Consider the following 23,991-nt stretch of genomic DNA (forward strand, 5'->3'; position numbering starts at 1 on the left):
TGCAGTTTACAATCTAGAGGGTTGTGTGCATTGAGGAGACTTACACCATTGAAATCCTAGCACAAATGGCAAATTGGTACCTACAACATCTTTTAGAAAGAGGAGTTACATGATGCTGTGAAAACCTATAGTAAGGGGGATTTGACTCAACCAGAGAGATCACAGATGGCTTCCCTGAAGAAGTGTCACCGGACTAGATTGCTGAAGGACAAGGAGGAGTTTGCTAGATGAACATGGGAAGATTTCTTCCTAGTGAGCTGTCTCTCCGCATCATCAGCATATGATCATCATCTTCTTGCTAGACTTTAAACTCCTAGTACTGGCATGTCTTTGTCATCTTCTGTCACCTCTAAGACAGTGACTTGAAGAGAGTAAATGCTTAGTAAATATAAATATTTGTTGAATGAGTGAATGTTAGTAGGAAATCAATACGTGTTTGTTGAGTGAAATAAAAAGTAACTGCTACACCCTCATCTCATGGCTTTATTTGGATTGCAGTTAAGGAAGACACATAATTTAGTAAAAACAACATGCACTTTGGAGTCAAACAAACTATGTCCCCTCATTCAGACCCTGTCACCTTGGGGAAGTAACAGGACATCTGTTTCTGTCTCCTCATGTGTAAAATGAGAATAAGCACAGCTTTTTTACAGGGTGATTTTCAAGATTCTACTGGTAAGTGTGCAACACCTAATGAAAGAGTGGCCCAGGGTACATAGTCAAGAGATGAGTATTGTTAATATTATTAGTGTTGTACAATGGCAAATTGCGGGCATGCAGTTTTTAAAAGATTTGTAGGTTGCTGAAGACAGAGCAGGTATGGCTGGAAGGCCAGAGGCTGTTGTCACCCAAACATCCAGCAGACCTTTCTCTTGCTGGAAATGCCTAGAGTTCATCAGTGCACTGCCTTCTGTCTCTAGTGTCTGAGTCAGAGTGCCGGGTTTGGATTCCCCGAGCCATTGGCAATAATTGACTGACAGTTGGTAAAATACACTGGGACCTCGGTTTCCTTCTAGGGTTGCTCAATCGGTGTTTGGAAAGGATAAAATCCAGTATTTCATGCGCCTCACGTAGCACAGAGCCTGCACAGGATAGGTAACCAGTATGTGTTAGCTGTTCCTATAACCACTGCCAGGCCCTCTGGATTTTCTCTCAACTACCCGGTAACTGAATGAGCCTTTCCTGGGCCGGGAATTACTTCCTTTTGGAATTCCCTTTCTGAAAGGAAGAAAAGCAACTCCTCTCTCAGGTCTGGACGCCTAGCTTCCCAGCGCCACGCCCTCTTGGGCAAGTTCAGGGCCACTGAGTAGTCCAGGTGAGGCAGGTTAGCAGGGGCTAAAGGCTCTGAAACCTCTGCTTTTCCCTCTTGAAGCCACCGAACTCGGCTCTGCCCCTCTCAGCGTTCCTAACCCTGGAAGGCGTGTTCTGGGTTCCAGCCGAGCACTGGGCATGCTCGCGAGTCAAGGCAGGCTTGGGTCGTCCGCAGGACGCGCCGGCCTGCTATTTTCCCCTGTGCAGGGACCCGGGTGCAGCTGCGGTACGTCAGGTTTCGCAGAGCTGAATCCTCGGTGCGTGCAGGCAGGGCCGAGCCACTCCTGGCCAGCCCCAGAGCGGAACTGAACTCTGCACCGCTGGGGGTTTGCGCACTCAGTGTCTGGTCTTGGAAACGCCCGATTGGGGTTCTCTCTGCAGACAAAGGGGTGCACGTGCCCCTAACGCCCCTATCTCGCAGGCGTGAACCCCTCCCCAGTCCTACGCTCCGCAGCCCCAGCAGCTACAGCCCCAGCGCCACCACCCAGCCCCGGCGGCCTTGGCCTGTGCGCGCACTCGGGGCCCGGGGATTGGCGCGCACTCCCCATTCGGGGCTGCGCTGGCTGGCTGGCGGGCGGTGAGCGGCGCTCAGTGTGTGTGTTTGTGTGTGTTGGGAGGGGGAAGGGGGTGCGCGCGCGCGCGCGTGTGTGCATGTGTGTGTGCGCGTGTGTCTGTGCGGCGCGCGGGCGGGCGCGTGTGTGCGCGCGAGGACTCGCGTGCAGGAGCCACTGGGTGTGCGTGCGTGTGTTATGGGTTTGATTCCAGAGCAGGTTGCACATTGGTCCTGGGTGGCTCGCAGGCTCAGGTCGTGCTTGGGCGTCCTCCTCCTAATCGTTTCCGAAGTAGCAGCACCAGCAGCACCAGCAGCAGCCGAGGCGGCGGCAGCAGCGGCAGCAGCAGCTCAGCTGCACAGCGAGCAGAACTGTGCAGAAGCGAGCACCGTTTGGGGAGTCCGGGGGGCGGGTAAGAGGGAGGAGGGGGAAAGCCTGTCTTGGTCTTTGGGATTATTTTTCACCTTCTTTCCCTCTTTCTTGAGGGTGTGTGTTGCCCCCTCGAAGTGAAGGAATTTTGCTCCAAAGCGAGCTGGGACCGAAGACTCTAGGCTAAGTTATCTCTCTATGTAGATGGTGTCAGGGAGCGAAGCTACTGACCGAGCCGCTGGTAAATGTTTTTCACTTCTTACTCTTTAATGCTAAAGGCTTTTTTCCCCCTTTTCTTTCTTTCTTGTTTCCTTTCTGTTGCTCCTCATTCTGCAATCGCTCCTGAATCAGCTGCAGTTCTCTTTCTCTCTCTCCTTGCGTTTGTGCAGTTTGCAACTTGTTTCGTGGTTTTCTATGTATTTTTTTTTTCTCCTTCATCCTCAGATGAATGCTGGAACATTTAAAATCGGCACTTCGGGAGGTCATCATTAGTTGCATGAGTTTCAAGGGGGAGGGGAAAGATTGGTAGAGCAGACTGTTATTTCTCTGCAGAAGGACTGCCGGTTTCTCTCTAATGCTCATCGCAATTATAGGGATTTTTTTTTTTTTAGGATGCATTTTAACGTTGCATTGATGTTTAAGGTTATCCTTCTCCAGGATTACAATGCATTTTGACTCAGTTTTGACAGCATGACAGATGCCAGTGATTCCAGAACTACTGTATGGTACATGCTGGCTAAAATATTCAAAATTGGGGGCATAATTATTTGCATTCCAAAAGAGAATTTCTTAAAAATGCTGTTTTGCATCACATTGGTGCAGATTTGCAGGAGACAATATAATCGACACCACTACTTAATGTTGCTTGCAAAGATAATAAACATATAAGTGGTTTAGTGCATCACCTTCTGTCCTGTTCTCCAGTGATTGAGCTATTGCTAAATTTACTTAATAAATTTAGGGCTATGGAGAAGAAGAGAGATTGCTGGTATTGTTTTATTCAAAATTGTGAGAGGTGTACAGCAATTTCTAACGCCAAGCCTTCTCTTAGATCTTAGTTGAAGTGGCATCTTGTCAATTGGGGAGGGGAAGGGCAGTTTCTGCCATACACATGGAATAAAATTATTTAAAATAGCCAGCATAATGCATGCAAATTGAACTCTAACTCTTTTCTTAAAAATAGAACTGACTGTAACTCTTGCTTCCAGGATCTGTTTTAAATATTATTTAAAAATTAATACACAACAGTTCGTTAATATATTCATATCATTTAAGTTCTTTGAAGGGTTCTTAGCAGTTACCATGTTTCATTTGTTTTGCTCTTTCCCCCCTAAGTTTTCAGTTCCAGTTCAGTAGAAAAACTGAAGGGTCAGTAAGTAAAGGCAAATCAGCAGTTTAAACAGAAATCAGTTTATAGTTGTAACATTTCTGCTAAGCCATGGGAAAATGAGCTACAATAATGGCAGCATAAATGTAGGGAGGGAAGCCTGGGATAGAGCAGGTTGTATTTTCAGTTTGTGTATTATTATCTTGAGGAGTTCTGAACTCTAGACTCAGATGAGGATATCCATCTCAGGGATACTCTGAGGCACATAGATTTTATAGAGGGAAAGTATTGTTATTTAAGGAAGCCTGTTTCTGCTTTGTGGCTGCCACATCATGGAACAGCAGGTTACCTATGTACAAAGAGTATGTTTGCAATGATATTGTTAAACTTTGTCTTAATGTAAATTTAACTGGTGTTGGAGGAACAGCATAAAACAGTGCATGCAGCCTGTTCAGGACTGAAGAACAAAAACTGTAAATTAACTCAAGTAGTCAGACCCTCTTTTTATAGAGCAAAGCCTACTCCAAGACACCATGCAATTCACCTGTTCTGGGTTGCCTGTGTTGACAAAAGCTTTTCTTGAAATTGTGGACAGGATTCCTGAGATCTAAAGCTCATTTCTTCTTTTGTAGTTTGCAGATGGTAATAAGGCATTTTATTTAGAATGAAAGCTCAGCTTACTCATAGGTCCCTTGAGATGGCAAAATTGCTATTTTAAAATATTTTCATGGACCCATGCTTGCATTTATCATTTTGATCAAGTTTTTTGGGGGGAAACTCAGCTTCCATTAATTAGGATCACAGCTATCTTTGAGTGAAGCATTTGTTTGTCTGTGTACTAAAGAAAAATGAATACGTATAGTAAGCTACAATTCTGAGAACCCAGGTCTTCTAAAGCATCATGATTTTCTCATTCTAGGACTAAAACCAGAAAGCAATATACCCCATGCTGAGCAGCTGCATTATTTCTCTGGCATATTCTACACACATGGGCACAAACAGCTAACTGACCAGGCTAAGGACTCATTTTATGTGGCCTATGGGGCAAGATTTCTAATTGTTATGTAATATATTCAGAGTGTGAATTTACTTATGAAACATCACAATTAGCTTCAGTTTCAGCATCTTCACTAGACATGAATACCAAGAGTACATTGATTTAAAGAACATACTCTTTCCTGCTGAGGTTGGTTTTTACCCACCCACCCCTCTTTCTACTTCTAGTTTCCTGGCAACTTCTTAAAAGCTCTGAGAATTTATGTTAAAATGTTAAACATATCTACGTTTTGGGGGTAATGCCTGGTTAGATGACTATTCAATCAGTGGGATTTGTGATTACTCTTATATGGTTCTGTGTGGCATAGTGTTTGTGGCCTGTTGGTGATTTTATTATTATTGTTATTTATTAAGTTTTCCATTGAATCTTAACTGAGCTCATTTTAATTTTCTGTGCCTGGTGTTGATCTCAGGTTATGTAGCAAAGTGATTCCGTATTTTTGCTATGTTTGTTGATAAATGAGTTAGTTTACTTTCAGTTGGTGTTTGTGTTGGATTTCAGCATTTCCAAAAGCATGGAATCCAACATCATGGGGAGAAGGTAACTTATTTTGGGGGAGAAGTCTATATAGAAAGAGACTGTTGGCTCATGGAACTTGACAGTCACATTTGCCTGTATTATTAGGATTCCTATTTTCATTTTGATCAGAGTGGAGGTTTCTCTGCATGTATGAGGTGTTTATTATGCTAGAGTTACTGAATGTTTCTTAAAAGTAATGCTGTTTTTTTTTTTTTTTTCATTGTGTAATTGAAAGGAACTTTGAACTACTTGGAAAACCTGTATTGGCAAGCTTTTCCTTTGTTTTCTGTTCTGTGTAGACTAATTGTGAGAAGTGATTTCTGGTGAAATATGGTCAAGGTCATTGGCAAGGGCCTTTTTAGCCCACCCAATTTAAGAACTCAACTTCAATTGAAAAGTCAGATTTAAAGACACAAAACTCTAGTGAAACTACTACCTCAAATGGAGCTATGTGAAAAGTATATGTTTTGTCTCTCGTTACTTTGTGTAAAGCAAAAGTTTTGTTCCTTGAATTACTGGATCTCCGTAAAGCTGTTATACTCACAGTCAGAAACCATCCATTCTGCCCTCACAGTGCAATACAACAGATTCACAACCTTCAGGGGAGATGGCAAGAACATTTTTTTTTCAGGGAGCTAGGGGGTAGGTGGGTGTCTTTTGATATGTTCTAAATGGAAAGGGACACAGCAGCATTTCATAAAATATGATGTAGTGTCTAATTAGATAACTCATTTAAAATTTGTGAAACCCACAGAAATTTTATAAGTCTTGTGTGGTGAGGGCAAATAGTAGCTTTGTCAAAGTATTTCTTTGTACTACGGGTTTCTATTTTGCTTTATAAAAGGAACGTTCACATTGTTCAAGAGTGTTCCACTGGTAACATTTTTTTTTTATTAAATTGGGTTATTTTCTCTACCTAACAAAGATAAAGCACTACTTAGCATAATAATTTTAGCTGTTAAGAGTATCCTGCTCTTATTTCTGAAAGATTTCATAAAGTTGAAGAGGTATAAAATTTTTTCTCTAAAATTCACATTACTTACTGCCCCAGTCGACTTAATATATTGTACGCTACAATGTGATTTTGAACTTGAAATATTATAGCCTTTTTTATGAATTCTTAATGACAAAAAATGAAACACCTTGGGAAATAGTTTGCAAATAAAGTTCCTTCATTTTTGCTGAAAGACTTTAATTGGCCCACCTCTCCTAAGTGTAGGATTATGAGCCTTTTAGACAAAAAGAATTATCAGAGAAAAAGTACAGTTATGTGCTTTTTGGCTGCAGTGAGAGAAAAAAGAGAGCAGGTGTTTCAACTCTTTTCATGTAAGTTTAGTGAATAGAAATAGAGACTAAATAATACAGTTGATATGTTAAAATAAAATCTGTTTTCCCCAGTAAAGATCTCCCCCCAGCCCGCCCTGCCCCAGACAATATGAATTGATCTTTGATACTGATGGGACAATTGCCTGCATTCCTCATCTCATCACTACTATGTGGCTCCCAGCAGAATACTGGTGATGGGTGTTATCGATACTGCATCTGTCTAGGGAAAAGCATGAGAGCATGATTTGGGAGGACAGACATGATTTCTTTCAAAAGTTTCAACTTCTCAGGCCTTGGCTGCAATTCTTTTGGAGGAGGCTTTGCTTTCCTTGATATTTATTTGGATCACCTACGAAGACTCCCCAGTGCTACTCCTTTTGCTAATGTAGGTCTGCCATAGATTATTGTAAATACAAATATGATCCCAGATTTCTTAGTTCGGTTATTCTTATTATTGTATTAGTTAGTGATTTCTGAAATGCGATGCAGATCTATCAAAGTTTGGAACTCAGCTTTCTAGAAGACAGTCTGTTTAATTGTGCTGATGACTAAATTATTTAGCAATATAGGCTCAAGTCTGTTTTAAAAATATTAGAAATTTTGTATGATCCATTTCTGTTAATATGACCTTGGTAAAGTACTGATTTTTAAGTTATATAAAAGACAGTTATGGACCCTGTAAAATAAAGGACTTTATTTATGAATTTGGTTCAAGAGAATAAGTCATTTCTTTTGTTTATTTAGGTTCCCCAGTCTTCAAAATTGGAGGCAAGGGCTAACGTTGGAGACTATAATTCATATGATGAAGCTCAAACTGATACTAACAATAACGTACTGATTTAAAATCTTTAGCGAGGACAATTCTACAGAGGATTCTTTTGGAAAAAGCTTATGTTTAAATGTCATTTTTATTATTGCTTAGGATTTAACTGATACTCAATGTTTTGACATTTCTCCTACTTTAATTACAGGAATAAGGGTATACGTGTAGAAAAGAAATAGATCATCAAGTAGAAATGATTTTAGCAAAGGTTAAAAAAAATCTCATAACGTAAAATAACCATTTCACAAGATTGTATAAGCCGCTTGCTATATTTGTAACATGTTTTTTAAAAAGTGCCACTTCAAAATTTTGAATGTTAGAAATAGTCAAGTTATATTCCTCGATTATTTCTAAGAATGAAACTAAACTATTAGAGAAGATGGCTATGTCCATGCATGTGGCTAGTTCAAACAGTAAATTTCTACATAGCTAAAATCATAGCTATTATTAGAGAACTCATTGCAACAGACTTTGTGATCTTAGCTGTGATAATGTTTCTAAACCATTTCAAATGTAAGAGTATATGGTTATGTACTGCACATTAGAGTAGATATTACTTAGCAAGATCATAGGCAAATTAAAGCTGCAGGAATGCATATTATCATCTTTCAGTCTTTTTTCTTTTCCCTTTCAATAAGCCATTTTTTGATTCCCAAGCCAGGTCAGGTACTGTGCTCAGCTAAGAGCTAAGTCTTATGGTAAGAGTAATTTGATGCCAACAGGATGTCTAAGAAAAATAAATGGAAGGAGAGGAGGGTGCTTGTTGGAAACAGCAAGATAAAACTTTGCTCTTTGTGTCACTCAAGAGTATATTTGAAAGGTGATTTAATTTAATTTTGCCTTAGGATTTATTCAGGCAATAATTGTATACAAATATCTGCTCATTCTCCACCTTCTAGTTTGGCCAGCTTATTTTTACTCATGTAGTCTGGTGTGACAGGACACCTGGAATTGGAGACCCAAGTTAAAGTTTGGCACGACCTGCATGGATTTAAGGGAAGCACGGGGAAGGGCAGTGTGAATGATGGGAAGAGAATGCAGACCAGAGGGAAATGTATTCTATAAGTGGCTACTATTTCCTTATGGTAATAATCATGCCGCCGGTTTTATTTTTGGCCTCACCTAACTTTTTGAGAAGACACAAACTGCTTCTCTATATTTTAGCCCTAGGAATAATAATGTAATTATTAGAAAAACATTTCACAGTGGTTAGGGCTCTGCAATTTGTGTGACCCAGCATCTAATTTTTCTCCTCTCTAATCCTGTTTATATATCCCCACACATAATCAGACTCAGTCAGATGAAACCAATTACTAAGGGGGAAAAATCAAATTTATTTATTATATTTATTGGATGTGTCTGTTGCTTAATTATCCATTGGCGAATTTACATGTGGCCACAGAGAGGGCTGTGGATGAGTGTGGAAAAATGATCAATCATCACTTCTCACAGTCCAGAGGAGGCTGCCAAGAAAACAAGAAAAAAACCAAACCACGAGAACATAAAAACCTATCCTTTCTCATTGCTATCAGTGTGGGGAACTAAAAACAGAAAAGTAAGCATCACCCCAAAAATGTGTTTGGCTTGACATAGGAGAATCTGGAAATCATTGGTAGTTATCACTATCAGATGTTTTCCTAACAACCTGATAATGATTCAGGAAGAAAAGTAAGGAGTTCTGTAACACTTTGAAACAAATAATGATCTAGCTGTTCAAAGGTGTGTGTTGGAAAACTGGCTTGAATGGTTCTAAAAGGCAGATGAACAAGCCCACCCTTGGCTGTGTCAAGGACTGTGGGAATCTGGGAGAGTATGGTGGGGTGGGATCGGGTAAGGTGACAGGCCAGGCGGTGTTGGCAAAGTTATTGACCAGTACATGTAACTCTAATGAGCACATGCTAAGACAGCAGTGAATTAAAATAGATGTTGTGTTTGGCCTTTGATCGTAAAGACATACGCAGACTTTTATTTTGATCTCGTGTGTTTTTGTTTAAAAAAATGCCTTACCTCAACCCAAAATGGTTTTCTTCTCTTTTTTTAACCCCCCCCCCAAGTTTAAGGGGACCGATCTTCACAGTTTATTTCTTACTTTTTCCACACCTGCTCTCATCATACATTTTTGGAAATTTATCATTGTGGAAGTAGCTTTTCAAAACAGGGAACAGCTGAAATAGGCATCATTTCAAGTAAATGTGGCAAGGCTAAATTGTTAATGGAAGCATCATCTTATTTCCGTAATTCTTCAGTTCCAGGGATCACTAAATTTTTATAAATCTGTCCTATCCACACCCCTAAAGTAGAACATGTATATGAACTTCAGGGAGGAAAATAAACCACATTTGAACTTGAGGCATTTGGAGATTATCTGCAAGGAGACACTGAAATGTGTTTTAAGAATTGCATCACACCATTAATGCATCGTTTAAAGGAGACAATGGGTAAATTATGATTTATTGCTAATTACCATTTATTTGGGGATTCTTCTGTTGAAGAAGCTATTTAAGCATTGTAGATTATGCTTTTGTTACGTTTGGCTGCAGAGAAATTAAAATGGCAACATGAATCCTGAGAATCGGGAGGGAGAGGTGGTTTCATACCTGTTGACTTAGCAAGAAAATATTAGAGGTGCGCTAAATTTTGCATTTATTCTAATCTGTGTTTTAAAAGTTATTCTGTAATAAATCTATTACAGAATAAAAGTTGCTCTCAGCTGGATTCACTGCAGAAGCCAAACAGTAGCTAGACAGAGAACCTGAACTGCACTTTGTACAACAGTGATTTTTCACTAAGCTATTCCCTAAGGCCACTCTAGGTAGATGAGGGGCAGCACTTCTTTTTATATGATTTGTGTATGTTCCCAGAGATTGTGAAGTCTATTCCTGGGCAATTTTCAAGTTAAAATTGTGTTACGGCTACCCTGAAGGTTGTCATTTCTTGGTTTTTCTCTTGTCAGTCAATTCATAAGTGTTTATTAATCCCCCATGGGGTGTACACAGAGCCGTACACAGTTTGGGTGTTGTGTGTGTATATGATTGATCTCTGGTCTAGATGCTTACGGTCTATAGGCTAACGTACCGTGATGTGTGCGTACGTGTGTGTCTAAAATAATATTTTAATTACAGAAGTTAGTGGTTTTCTTGGTTTTTCTTTTGTTTGTTTGTTTGATTTGATTTTGTTTTGTTTTGTTTTGTTTTGAATTGCATTGCCCTGGAATTCCAAATGTATTTACTCTGAGGAAAGCATAGCTGCAGGCGAGGTCAGGGATACAACTTTGCAGCTTTCTTTTCTTTCTTTTTTATTTTTTAATTCAGATGTCTAATAACAGATGTGTTTAAATAAAGAGTAAAGCCAGAGGGTGAGTATTAAGCTGTGGATCTTTGCCATGTGGAATCAGATCATGGTTAACATGTAGGTTTGAGAGTGAGGGCAAATTCTGATGCTGGTCATTTTTAGGATGTGCCTGTTACCTTTGTCAATTCAATCAGTGAATAGATGAATGACTCCATGCCCCACAGCTGTCAATTTATATTTTTCACGACCAATGAATCAATTTATGATTTACTTTTCTTTTATGAGGGATTTTTGAAAAAAAATGATAGGAATTGGGAAGGAAAGAAAATTTTCCATTGTTCCCAAAATGCCATGGGTGAAAAATGTTCTCTAAAGGACTATTTGCCCCATCGAACTTGAAAGCATATGGTGAATATGTAGGTTCAGAGTTAATTTTCAAAACTTATTCACTCTCTTAAATTCATCTTTTATCAGTCAATTGTGGGAAGGGGAATATTCTTGAAAAGTACCAGGTGAATCGCTCCAAGAGTAGATGGCATAGGAGAAGTGCACAGAGGCACTAACCCTTTCCCCAGCCCCAGGTAATAGCTTCCTGGACTTGAGGCAGTCAGTTCTGACTTTTGATACCACTGGTCAGGCTCTTGATTAATGCTTATTTTTACTGTGGGTTTTCAAGATGTGCATATCTCATTTCCAGCAAATCATAGATAAACCATCAAAATTTATTTTCCATCTTTTTTTTTTAAGATTTTATTTGTTTATTTGACAGAGAGAGATATAGCAAGAGAGGGAACACAAACAGGGGGAGTGGGAGAGGGAGAAGCAGGCTTCCCTCGGAGCAGGGAGCCCAATGTAGGGCTCAATCCCAGGACCCTGGGATCATGGCCTGAGCCAAAGGTAGACAGACGCTTAATGACTGAGCCACCCAGGCGCCCCTCTTTTCCATCTTCTGTTACTTCCTTCTGTTCCTGTTGATCTGAAACAGGAAAGCAGCGGTTGAGAAAAATAGGAAGGGTCTTCATTGATGTGTTCCTCATTTAAACTTTGATTCTTGGCTCTTTTCCTGTTGGGTAGCTGAATTTCCAAGGATCTGTGAGGTCACTTACCATTTGCTGCCCGGGTCCTCCTGGATGGGAAGTTTCCTAGCCTTTGTGAAAATGGAATGTTCTTTACGACTCACAATATTGCAGGAGTTCTTAATTTATTTTCCAGCAGTTCATAAAATTAACCAACACAGAATAAAAGCACAATTTGAATTACTATTTTTGATTATGGGATCCGGTTATGTCCTTGCTTGTAACCTACACAGACTAATTCTGGCTAATGTAAACAGTAAAGGAATGTGTTAGAAGGACACTGGGAATTATGGAATCACCAGGAACGATATGGAACCAGGCACTTAGGCTTCTGCCACTGTGTACTGGGTGCCCAGCTGGAACCTTCCACATCCCTGGCACTGGCCTCTGCCTCTGCCATTACTGTCAACCGGCACTGCTGCCCAGGATATGTGGCTATTTGTACCAAGTCTGGAAGGAACCCCTATCCTGTCTTCTGGGAGTCCCTGGCTCTCATTTCAAAGTTCTGGGCTGGTGATTCCATTTGACTGGCTGTATCCTGATGAAGTGTCCATACCCATATAACTAGGAAGTCTGGGAAATCCATAGTCTGGTCTCTTATGAGAAGACAAGAAGACTGCAACTTCCAGTAATATATAGATGGTCAAATTCCCTCAAAATTAAAAAAAAAAAAAAAACAACAGGAAAGGGAGCTGTCAACAAAACAGATAAATGAAAAGCCTCCAGCAAATATTTACCATTATTCTATGAGTGACCTTAGGGTCTTAGGGGAGGGATAATGATGGCCTCAGTGTATAAATTTGAAAGGCTAGTAGCAGTGAGAACTTTTTCCTTGCTTAAAATCAAATGGAGGACATTTTTGGCTATAAAGGTATTAAGCACTTTAGATTTTAGCACACACCAATTTCAAATGTTTGTTACGTAGAGTTTGTTATCACCAAGTGCCATATTAAAAAGTTACCCATTTGAATTCCGTTCATGCTGAAGTTAAAGATAATTTACCTAAAATGAGCTGAAGTTTGCCTATGTATAAATATGTAAAGTTGATAAATGGTCTGAAAAAAAGGTAAATGGGATTTGTTTAAAGTACATATGGAGAACATCTGGATGTCTACGTAATCTCCTGTAAGCAAATTAATAGGAATTCTGGATAATAGATCAGACCAACTTTTTACTTATTAATTGGTAATAATTGTGGTATTTGAAAGAAATAAAACCGAAGCTCCCCCACCCCCATAATGTAGACTCTCTGAGGTTTAAACAGGTCTTCGTCACGTAATTATGAGTAAACCTAGTGAGGTGTACGACGCATGCAAGTAATCCACATCTCTAGTAAAACTTTTGCATCTAAAGGCTAGTCTTTTATTCTTCAATTCCAAATTAATATATTTATCCTCCCATCACTGTCTCCCAAGGATTTTGAGAATTAATTAGAAACAAAATCACTTTCAGTCCTTGGATGTTACATTCTGTGCTGAAAAAATATGAGATACAGAAGTGTTATTAATAATGACAAAGGTTCATACAATAAAATAATCCGACTGGCTGAATTCTCACATGGTTGGTATTTTCTAATATAAATTACTATAGGATTAGATAGTTAAATATTGAATATTGTCTCATTTAATGCAGTTCCATGAAATATTAATGATAATGATGGTTCTCCAGTTTGGGGAATAGGGAGATTTTTTTTTTTCTAATAGCTTTGGCTGGTAACATAATACATTTTACAAAATGATAATGAAGATATTTATTTATTTATTTTTTTTTTTTTAAGATTTTATTTATTTATTTGAGACAGAGAGAATGAGAGAGAGAGCACATGAGAAGGGGGAGGGTCAGAGGGAGAAGCAGGCTCCCTGCCGAGCAGGGAGCCCGATGCGGGACTCGATCCAGGGACTCCAGGATCATGACCTGAGCCGAAGGCAGTCGCTTAACCAACTGAGCCACCCAGGCGCCCGATAATGAAGATATTTAAATGAAAGTGAAGTAGGAAATAAATGGCCACTGAATTGATAGATTTCAAACAGGTCAAATGTCACAAAAATTTTTTAGTCTTTGTATTAAATAGTTTTCTCTCTATTCTAATGATACCACTGTGATCACTGTGGATAGCTTTAAGAATTTGTTAAAAGAACAGATTTACCTTATTAGGCTCTAGAAGAGGAGTGCTGTTGATGTTGTTTAGTTGGCATGAGGTGTAAAAGTCTGAAAATTGGATTGGGCTTTTAGGAGGGCTGGCTGTGTTGAGTGTGACAGTTTGAAATAGGATTGTTCACGAAGTTAAAAAAAAAAAAGAAAGAAAAAAAGTGAGCAAAAGAAAGGGAAAAGGGACGATGTGTGTGGGTGTGTGGAATGAAAGAGAGAAAGAGAAACATTGACCAAATAGCCCAACTAGAGAGACAGGCCTGCTTGCAGTGGACTCATGAATGGAGCAAAAACTTTCAATTAAGATTTTTTTTGTCTCAAGTTTTTGTTTTGATTTTGTTTTTGTTTTTGTTTTTTTTTTGGTGGTGGTGGTGTTTTTTCTTTTTGTTTTTTTTTTTAAATATCCCCTGTTTTGACTTACGTGTGCACTTGTGTCTCAAATTAGGGAACTAAAACTGGATGATAAACAGGGTAAGTGACTATTGTTGAAATATTTTGTCATGAGTGCAGAATAAGAACTTATACTAGTGCATCAATTGGTTTAAATCGGGTGGTTTTTTTTTTTTGTTGTTGTTTTTTGGTTTTTAGTTTTTGGTTTTTTTCTTTTCTCCAGAGGGGAACTTTAATGTTTTGTGAGATTATTTTATTTGAAATTGCAGTTATCCTTGTTTCAGACCTAGTAATTTAACAGTTGAAAAAGCTCCCTTTTTTGTTCTGTGTAGCTAATGTATGTGGTGTGAGTGAATGCATTTTATTTAAAAAAAGTGTTTTGGGGTAGCATTCTTTTAGCAAACTTATTCCTTGATAAAGGAGCTGGCTGTAATTTGCCAAAATGACTGTTTCGTTTTCTTTAGTTGTTAGATAATTGCTCTTTGTATACACTGTGAAAATGTTCATATAGACCAGTGACAAAGCCTAGCAGATGCACTTGCAATTATCTGGAATTTAAGTAAATTTTGCATCTGATACACACAAAGCAAAGGCTTTGTCCAAGCAGGCTCGCATAGTGGCATGTGGATTGCTGTGAATACAATGAGTAGATTTTTAATGGAAAACAAATGGGACTATTAGTAAGTCTTGTCTTTTACTTGAAAAGACACCCGCTTTAGGCATGGCTTACAACTTATTCATATTCATGGTTGGTTCAGTTCTAAATATGACCTTTGAAACTGAAAAACATTTTTAAATGTTTAAAACAAAATGTATAGCAGTGTTTTTATTGGAGTCACATTCATAGTTTTCTGGAAAAAGGATGGTGAAATAAATATTTGTTTCATATTTTGATGTTACTTTTTTTCTGACTGTTAAGGAGATCATTCACTTATTAAGAATCTGAAGATGTAAAAGGGAATTTCGTATTATAAATAAATCATGCTATAGATAAAAGATAATTACAATGTTACTTTAACAACCTCAATTCACAAGGGGGACCATAAGAAAGAATATATAATGGGTCCAAATTCTACTTCATATTGTAAACAAAAGAGATCTAGCCAGAGGAATAGTTTTCTGCAAAAACCTCTTTTCTGAGTTTTGTTTGAGATTAATCCTTTCCACTGTGTGTTTTTTCTTGTTGTCAGACTTACATAAGTTGGATATTTGAGGGCTTAATCTTTTCCCCCATACTTATTCTTAGAAAATATTAAATGTATGGGGCTTCTTGGATTCTCTAAAGACCTTTAGGTCTTTGACGGGGGAGGGAGGGGGTGTTGAATCATTTTTACTTCCAGTGAGAGGTTACAAATAATTGGTCCAGTGGAAGTCTTATTTTATAGTTTGAAGGTGCTCCATGCTATTCTGGCCTTTGAATGAAGCAAATTTCAAAAGTAACTCAGGCAACATAAAGGCGTGCCTATCTTGCTCACTTTCTGCTTTCTTCTCCGTCTAAAATGGAATCTAATAATAACTGGAGATCTTTTCTAATTCTTTTAAGAATCAGAAGCCTCCAGGGGGTCTGAGGGTTGAGTAATTGTTTGGAAAGAAAAAAGTAGATAAAGTAGATTTGGGAAGAAATTTTTAAGAAAGAAAGGGAGAGCCTGACAGCAGTATTTTAGGCTCCAAATTAGAACAAGACAGATGTGCCCTTACTGGAATATGGTGCCTACAAATAATGCCTCCACCTTAACTGCGTTTCAAAAAACAAAACATGAAACTTCTTCACTAAGTACTTTTTTTTTTTTTTCATGAATAGTTGGGTTTATTTCAACAGTGGGTTTGAAACCCTCGCCTTAGGCAAGAGACTACAGTAATTATACCAGGAATAGACAATTTCCTACACTGTCAAATATATAAAAGTACTTTCGATAGAATTTCACAAATGACAGAACTTACTCAGATGTGCACTGCCAGATGATCCGTGTGTTCTAGAATCTCTCCAGTGCTGTCCGTGACCTCCTCATGCGCCTCTCCTTTCCCCCACCTCTGCTTACATTTCTTTTTTTTTTTTTTAAAGGTTTTATTTATTTATTTGACAGAGAGACAGCGAGAGAGGGAACACAAGCAGGGGGAGTGGGAGAGGGAGAAGCAGGCTTCCCGCTGAGCAGGAAGCCCGATGTGGGACTCGATCCCAGGACCCTGGGATCATGACCTGAGCCGAAGGCAGACGCTTAACGACTGAGCCACCCAGGCACCCTCTGCTTACATTTCTTAAACTATCACAGGCTATCTTTAGGCTTGGAGAGAAACCAGGTGCTTTCCTTGGTATTTAAGCAACTTGCTATTTTGAAATTCCCTTAGAGAACTGTGGGCATTTTTATTTCTGTGTCTTGAAGCATCCCTTTCCCTTTGCTGAAGGAGAAGCTGCTTATATAACACCCAGAAGCAGACCCTTGGGAACCACCAAACTATTTTATGGATGTTTTGCAGGAAATGGAATGCAAGTGCTCCTGTGTCATGCATGTCCTCCCATGGGGGGTCTCAATTTGAGATATTTGCACAATAGCAGATTCTCCGCAGGATAAACATATACAAATCCATCTTTCAAATTGAGTGGAATCAGTAGGAAGCCTCACCTAGGAGGATGAGAGCCCACTAATCGCTCAGCCCGAAAAAAGATTCTTGAACAGTTCCAGAGCTGGGACCCAACTGTCAGCAGAGCTTGCCAGAGAGACAGATGCTGTGGTTGGAAGACAGTTTTCCTCAGTTAGATATTGTGTTCTTGTAGATGGCCAACCATGACTCATGGGGGAAACCGGAGAGAGAGAGAGGAGAAAAGAAGAGTAAATTAATCATTTTATTAATCCCTATTTAGAATTCAGTCATGTAACTAAATGTCAGCCCGGTGAACTTTCCATGGAACCAGAAGTGTTGTAAAGACAGGTGTGGGGTTTGAAAGTTACGCCGGGTGATAAAGGTGCCTAATTGAACCTGCAGATTCGATAACTGACACCGTTTCAGAAGGGTACCTGTGGAAAATAGTAATGCGGGCATTATCTAATAATCCAGGCTCAAAGAGAGCATGCTTTCGAAGGACTGAAAGGCCTTGAATCATTTTTCTAATGACAGATAAGTTTGTTCTCTGTTCACTCTTTCTGTGTCTGTGTATTTATGTATCAAAGGTGTGTATGTGAGAGATCATCTTGTCTTCACTGTTCTTCCTCTTCCCTTTTCTACTTCTCTCAATACGTATGTGATGTGTGTGTGTGTGCGTGTGTATGTGTGGATACAAATATCATACCTACGCAGATGTGGTACATTAAGCCAGGTCACTGCTATACCCTGAAATGCCAGCTTTCGTGTACCTTTATCATTCACCTCCCGATCTCCTAACTCTCCATCACCAGCAGTTGATGAGATAAAAGCAGACTATCTGTTGTCTGAAAGACAGGGAAACTCAGTCTTTGTAACTCGTGTCTGTAACCAGATTGTGAGTTACCTACAGGTTCCCAGAAAGGGGTTAATATTGTAGGTAATTGTCTTCGCTTTCCTCTGTTTCCCTGTTTTACACTTTCCTTGTTTCCTTTGAAAAGAAACAGGGGTTTGGTAGTTTCCCCCATCTTCACTTGTTCGGGGCTGAGTACTTTAGGCTCCCTTTGAGCCAAGTTTATTTCATAAATCTACTCTGTAGGTCTCCCAAGCTGGAATAAGTTATGTGTTTGAGTGCCTGACAGAGCCCCTCTGCCAAACTTTTGATCACCTTTTTTTTTTGATAGACTCCCAGAAGGGTCCCTTTTCAGATCTGCATGTCCTTCATGAGCCGCGATGGCAGATCGCCAAAAGGTGTGTGTTTGAGGAAAAAGCAGGCTTTTATTTCTCCCCCCACAACCAGCTATTTGGAGGGTACTCTAGGAACTGAAAATCACAGCTGTGGAGCCAATTTAGAGAGAGTAATTCACAATTGACTTGTGGAAGAGGTAGCCTGCCTTCTTGAGCCACGGTGCTCGTCTGGCCAATATGGAACCGTCTGAGATGAGGCTCTTCACCCGAGGTTTACGTGTCTTTCACTGTATCTCATGTCAAGTCAAGCACTAAGAGACGATCCTGTCAATCTGTAGCACTCTCTGGACAACTTTGGGTCTCAAAAGCCCTGGGTCATATTGATCCTTGAATGAAGGTGGTTGCATTTCTTCTGAGGTTTATCAAAATAATGACGACATTTTTCATTTAACTCTTTCAGACACTTACTTGTGAATGCACAAAAAGATGACTTATTCTTGTACACGTGCCAGAGAGGTTGCTGTATTTCATATTGTGTTGTACATAATATGTGCTTGATAAATATCTGTTGAGTAAAAGCAACGTGGACTTCTTTTCCTTGGAGAATATGGGAAGAATGTACTATGTGATTTTTTTTTTTTTTTTAACCATGACCGGCTGAATGAGTTTTCTCGGTCTCATGGATATATATTGATATTTCATCATTATAATTTCCTTTCTCTTATAAATAAGGAAATTGTTACAAATAAGAATAAAGAATGTATTGAGGTGTTGAACAACAGGTTTGTGGCAGAATTAGGATTAATAGAGCCCTGAATTAGCTGTCCATCAAATTATTAATATGAAGATATTTTAAATAATTATTTTTACTCTTTATCCTTCATATTAATTAAAATACGCTACAGTAATTACAGTGTAGTACTTATAAAAGTAGTAGTCTTTTTGGCCTGAGAAAATGCATCATTACCACTTTCAGTTTATGAAGAGAAACCAGTTATATCACATTTTGCTTGGAGTTAGGAAAAAGCTAATGAAATTGGTATAACATAGGGGTCAGCAAACTCTGAAGTGTGGGTCAATTTTGACCAAGTACCTGCTTTTATATACCCATAAGCCAAGAATTGTTTTTATATTATCAAATGGTTGAAAAAAACAAAAGTAGAATAATATTTAAGGGCACTTAAAATTATGTAAAATTAAAATGTCTATGTCCATAAATAAAGTTTTATTACAACACAGCCATGCCCATTCAATTGCATGTTTTTGATGACTGCTTTTGTCCTACAACAGTAGTGTTGGTTAGTTTGGCCCAAAAGCCTAAATATGTACTATTTGTCCCTTCACAGAAAAAAGTTTGCTGGCCCTTATCTAATGTTGTTTTGCAGTGGTTCAAAGGCAATGCAACAAAATTGGTGCTCTTTTTTTTATGGGTTCATATATATTATGGGGTTTGACCTGCTTTGGGATTTTTGAGTTTATGGGTTATTGAATATGTGAGCCAAAGTAAGATGTTGTACCTGAATAAAATGCTGCCATTTTTAATGTTAGCTCCTGGTTTTACAGCAGAATAGACTGAATATTTCCCTATGAGATGAGCAAGAGAGGTGTTCAAAGGATGGGACTTTACATTGGAATTTGAACTTTCCATTCTTTGTTTTTGTGATCCTTTTCAGGCCAGTTGGATTAGTTACCTGATCGCCGTCTTTACATACCCACAGCTGTTATTCCTGACAGATTTGTTTTTTACCCATACAATTACTGGGGGCATGTGTTACTCGTTTTCATTCATACACGTTTGGACCCCTACCCCTACACCCCAAGGGTATTTCTGGCCCAGGGAAACCAGGTTCACTTATTGTCACTTAAGAAGTATGAATGGAGTAGTACTATGATATGTCAGAAATTGTGCCTTGCCCTGGAAGTTAGAAAAATGAAAGAAAGAAAAAATCTTTCTCACCATGCCATCAAAGACCTGCCAATAGTAATAAGCAGACACAAAATAAATCATTTTGGTGTGAGTCGTTAAATAAAGTACATCATTACTATTAGGAATAAAAATAGATGCTATTTATTGATCAGATGTTCTAGGCACTTTCCATATATCATGTAATCCTCAAAAGAGTCCTATTCTTTGTAAAAGGAGGAAACTGAGGCAAAGAGATTGTATGGATCCACCTGAATACTTCAGTGATGGAGCAGAGATTGGAGTCCAGGCCCTGTTACTGCAGACCTTACTCTTGATCACTATTCTACAGGGCTCTCCCTGAAGTGCAAACAGCACATTTTATATGCACAGTATACTGTGGACGTACCATAAATGAGTGCCATTTTGTTTTATATAAAATGTAATGAATGAGTCAGAATGAGTGAGGCAGAAAAATGGAGGCAAAACGAAGGCACACCAGTTATCACATAGTGAGGTGTAGAGCCCAGAGGGGAAGTAATGGCTTGAGGGAAAACAGATGTCCTCATTCACTTGATCTGAAGCAGAGCATTAGTGAAGGAGAGTGCTAGAAACTGTAGGAGTCAGATCTGTCATGGGTCATTGATTTATCTAGCAAACACTTACTGAGATTATGCTGAGTACCAGGCACTTATTTCAGCACCAGGATGGGAAATGGACATGCAGTTTATGGTCCAGTGTGATAAGAGAGACAAAATATAAAGAAACGAATAAAAGTCAAAGTAATTTCAGGAAATGATAAGGACTTGGAAGACAAGAGGGAGTGCGATTTATGTACATAAATGTATGTCTATGTGCACACATGCAGAGAACAGGCTTCTCTGAAGGCATGGTACTTGAACTGTGACCTCCCTCACAAGAGGCAATCAGGCACTTGGAGAGGTGTGGGTTTCTTTCAGGCCAAAGGAATAGTAAATGCCAAGGCCCCGAGATAGGAATGAAAGTGGAGTGTTGGCAGGATGGAGAAAAGACCAGATGTGGTTACGAGAAGGTTAAGGAGGAAGAGAGTGATCCATGGTGAGATCAGGAAGATGGTCAGTGACTAGACTGTGAGGGATTCTGTAGCCACAGTGAGGACTCTTCAGATTTTATTCTCAGTGAAGTAAGAATTTATTGGATGATTTTAAGCAGAGTGCCATGATCATATTAATATGTTTTTTAAAAAGATCACACTTCCGGGTGTTACTGTATCTAAATTATGCCTCAATGCATCTGACTTGAAGAGAATAGCTATCAGACTTGTAGCTCCAATGATTGGTTTGTAGGAAAGAGAAGGAAAGAGGAATATGTTTAAATGGACACTGCAGGGCTATAATCAGCACAATTCTAACTGTGTCCTGAAACTCCGTTTTCCAGACAGGCAGTGATGAACTCAGGTGAAAGTGGTGTTGATAGTAAGATACAAATAGATAGGAGGTGTGTTTCTGAGGTAGAGATGACAGCTTTTGCTGTTGTATTGGGTGCAAAAGGCAAGGAAATGGTAAGAATCAAGGATGACATGTAAGGTTCTGGTTAGAGCATTAGAGTAAAAGGTGGCACTATTTACTGAAAAAACATCTTTTGGGGGGCAAATACTAATACTACACCTTAAAGTGATGGGGATCCACTGAAGGCAGATTGACTGGTGGCAGAATTAAGAATAAATTAGCGGGTTGAAGTTTGGGGTCAGAGGGTCTGAGGTGGAAGCCCACTGTGGTGATTCTGGTGAGAAATGCTGAGCACATTGATTCAAGTGATAGAAGTCAGAATGGAGAGAGGCAAGGGATCTATAGCGTATTTAGGAAGAGGAATCCACATGACTTAATTGGAGGTAGGAAGGAAGGAAGGAAGAGGGAAGGACCCTATAGTGCCTTCAGGTTGATGGTGAGCATATGGTAGGTAGATGGTGAGCAGTTTGAATTAGGGCAAAACAAGTTTTGTAGGAAAAAGTTAGAAGCCCAGTTTTGGCCCCCTGATTTTGAGATGCCTTTAATAGTGATGTCCTGTATGGTTAGATGTATAAGTCTGAAGCTCCCGGGAGAAATATGGACAAGAGCCCTTTGGTAGTGTCAGTGTGAACAAAATTTCCTGGGTACTTAAAAGAGGAGGAGAGAAGAGGGCTGGGGAGGGAGTGTTGGGAAACACCAGCGTTTCTAGCATAGGCTGAGGAAGACCGAGTGTGGGGAAAGATGGAAGAGAGATCAGAGAGCAGGACCCAGGGAGAGTACTGTACACTGAGGCAGGAATAGTTTCAAGAAACAGGACACTGCCATCGGCATCATGCATTCTGGAGGGGTCTGTAACATTTGGATTGGAAAGTATCATTGGATTTGGTCATGAAGAAGCAATTGTTAAATTTTAGCAAAATCATAGTCAGTGGAAGGCAAGGCTACATTGAGTAAGTCAGTTAATGGGACTTCAGAAACAGGGAACAGTGGTACCTACTACAGCCAAAAATTAAGTGAAACCAAAGAGGGATCAGGAAGATCAGAAAGAAAGGAAGTGTTTCTATCAAATATCAAGTGATAGATGCCCAAACCTATTTGAATTGTTAGCAGTTTCCTCTATCACCATTAATAATCAGGAAATTTACTAAAATTTGCTTTATGGTATTGGACTGTTCATATGAAGACTTTATGTTGCAAATCACATTTACAAGTTGATAATTGGAGACATATTTGACAGCAATCTGCAGCCAGACCTTTATAATTCAAAAGTAATCTCTAACGACTAAATTCATTTGTATATTTGTTGCTTAAAGAAAAGCCCATCAGAAAATGCAGTGGGTAAAAGATTCTCTTTACCAAAAATAATAATGTTTAGGTCATGTTATAGACTTTTTGAGTATATCATTATATATTTGGTCTGATTAGGAGCCACTTGTTTAATAAAAAGGGGAAAATAGATTGGAAAATTTAAAACAGGATATTTTTATACACAGAGATATCCCAATACCTTATACAGAGCTGGTTTTTGGAAGGAATAAATGGTTAAATTTATTATAAATGCTAATGTATGAATAAATGATTATGTATATAGGTAAGTTTATTGGAACTCTTAGCTTTCTTCATAGAAATTTATTCTTTCCAAAATTTAATTCCGTGGTTTTAAAAGATTTTATCATTTACTCACGTAAAAGTTCTCTAATCCGCAGACCTTCTTAAGGAAAAGTTGATTGTTGTGTTTATTAAAATTTTATTTGTGCTGTTTCTCTTATTTCCTGGATTTCTACTTTGCTTAGTACAAGATGACAGTTTAGTCCATTAGCCAGTTATTTAATTGGCTTGTCATGTGGAGGTTTTGAGATGGAAATGCAGGCTGGTGTGAAAGCTACCTCAAGTTGTTATAAAATCCAGAAGTTCCACATTTCTAAATGAAGACATTGTTTTGATTTGATGAGAAACTCAAATTTTCACTTTACGGGTATACATTTTCAAGGAAAAAGGTTGGCCTTGTAGCCTTCACGCATAAGCCCCGGTTAAAGGTACTGAAGTTTGATAGTGGAAGGGAGGTCACCTCCTAACACAAACAGCATCACAAGTTACTCTCATTTCCTTCGAGCTTATAGAAAAATCATTCTCAAGGCATTCATATTTTCACGTTTCTTATTCTCGAGAGTGTAGGCAGTAATCTTGGATCTTGAATCTTGATTTCGTTCTCTACAGACCAGTACTGACCTGATTTATGGGGTTGGGGAAGCTATGGCGTGCATGAGCATCTACCATTATACTTCATTGCATGAAAAGGACACTGTCCAAGACCTACCGAAAGTGGAATAAAAAAAAAAAAAATCCAAAGAGTAACAATAATGAGAAAAACAAGTTAAGTATCTTTTATGTTTGTATAGTCCTTGACTATGAGATTCAATCAAATTTCAGGCTTTTCCAAAGCTGGCTACAAAAACCTGCCTGTCACATTTTATTGCAAATGTTGCTTTCTGGAGTATCTATGAGAACAGCCCATTGGATCCAAAAATACTCTATCGGTGGCAGTGATTGTTTTATACAGCAAAGCACAGAGTACAAGCTTGTTGATAGCTGGAATTTGACTACCCTTTTAGTTCTCCCTCTCTCTGTCTCTTTTTAATAGACAAATC

The 23,991-nt window shown here is 39.0% G+C and overlaps 1 protein-coding gene across 12 annotated transcripts in view; it reads left to right on the forward strand.

Annotated features, from left to right (window-relative positions):
• The first annotated feature begins 420 nt into the window (after positions 1–420).
• The window catches only part of TENM2 (teneurin transmembrane protein 2), a 1,202,741-nt gene continuing 1,179,170 nt past the window's right edge, over positions 421–23,991 (forward strand). For 9 of the 12 annotated variants that reach the window (XM_078066822.1, XM_078066826.1, XM_078066827.1 and 6 more), the window contains exon 1: positions 2,285–2,472. The gene's annotated coding sequence lies outside the window, so the exon portion shown is untranslated. The other 3 variants (XM_078066825.1, XM_078066824.1, XM_078066823.1) reach the window with 3 other exon arrangements.

This window comes from Halichoerus grypus, chromosome 2 (genome assembly GCF_964656455.1).
Source record: "Halichoerus grypus chromosome 2, mHalGry1.hap1.1, whole genome shotgun sequence".
Classification (NCBI taxonomy): domain Eukaryota; kingdom Metazoa; phylum Chordata; class Mammalia; order Carnivora; family Phocidae; genus Halichoerus; species Halichoerus grypus.